Source organism: Olea europaea, unplaced genomic scaffold (genome assembly GCF_002742605.1).
Source record: "Olea europaea var. sylvestris unplaced genomic scaffold, O_europaea_v1 scaffold6039, whole genome shotgun sequence".
Lineage (NCBI taxonomy): Eukaryota > Viridiplantae > Streptophyta > Magnoliopsida > Lamiales > Oleaceae > Olea > Olea europaea.
In genome coordinates this window covers 1-1,334 of record NW_019264388.1, presented here as the reverse complement: position 1 = coordinate 1,334, position 1,334 = coordinate 1, and positions in this window count along the sequence as shown.

Sequence of the window (1,334 nt, the reverse complement as noted above, 5' to 3'; positions counted from 1 at the left end):
TAGGCTCCCAAAATCAGTTTTCCTTTTTTATTTTTTTATTAAGCATTTGTATAATCTTTTCTTCTCTAAAAATTTTTTTTTTTTTTAAATTTTTGACCTCACATTTTTCCCCGTCTTGACCCTGTAGCAAATGTTGAGTTGATAACTTCCCGATTTTTTGAATACCAAAGCGTACCAGGTTTCAAGAGACCCCTACGGACTTAATAATTCGAGTAAAAAAGGTGCAGGTGTGAAGCATGGCTGAATAAGTGCAATACTTATTTTTTATAAAATGGAAGCAAAATTTACAAGGGTTAGTTCCTAGTATTTGGTCATCACCAAGCTTGTATTAGAAAGTCAAAGACATTGCGTACAATTTTTTTTTCAAATGCCTGAAATTATCACGGTCTTAAATTATTTCTTTCACTGGTCAGAACACCCCAAATTATGGGTTAAGGGATTAAGTACTTAAGTCATCTCTTTAGCCTATGCATATGAACCCTCATGCTCTCATATGATGCGAAACTTAATATTTGTGCATAAATATTATACTTTTTCATATAGATGAGCAGAAAATTCAATTAAAGCATATGATCCATCCACAATCCACAAACTAATACACGCTCTCAAGTATATTCATTATACCCGATAAAACTATCTAAGTCACACAAGTACGCAAATTTTTTTAACAAAATTAATCATATCACACAAGCACACAAAACAAAAGAGCTTAACAATTGAAACACTGATAAAAGCAATTAACAACTGATAATTTATACTAGCACCTATGTCACTACTAGTATCTATGTCACACAATGTATTAATAGAACATGAATTTTCAATTGAAATTGGTAAAGTAAAACTCCTTGGATCTTTCAATTTGGGAGGCAATTTATTCTGAACTTTTGCACTGCTTTCCTCCATTAATGCCACTATTTCAAACTCCAAAATCTTTCTTTTCTTCGTCAACATCTCTTTCAAAAAATTTGCATAGCTTGGAATTTGTAATATTGCATCAATGAATGGAAGATTAATCTAGAGCTTTTTTAGAACATCAAATTTTTTTTCGTAATTTGTGCCTTGTTTGTTCATTTTGAGCCTTTGAGGAAAAGGAATGGCGGCACTTTTGTCTTAACTGGACTTGATGCCTCAGCAGTAGATGTTTCTGCACTTTCTTCATTTTCCGTTGAGGTTGGTGCATATTTTTTAACCATTGTAGCTTTATCAATCATTTCCTAGTCATTTTCCCTTCTGATTTCTTTGTGGTAATATCTAGTGATTGTACATCACTCTTTATAATTATAGTATGAATGTTTTGCTCTATCGATTTCTTTCAAAGTCTTTGGGAAAACGGA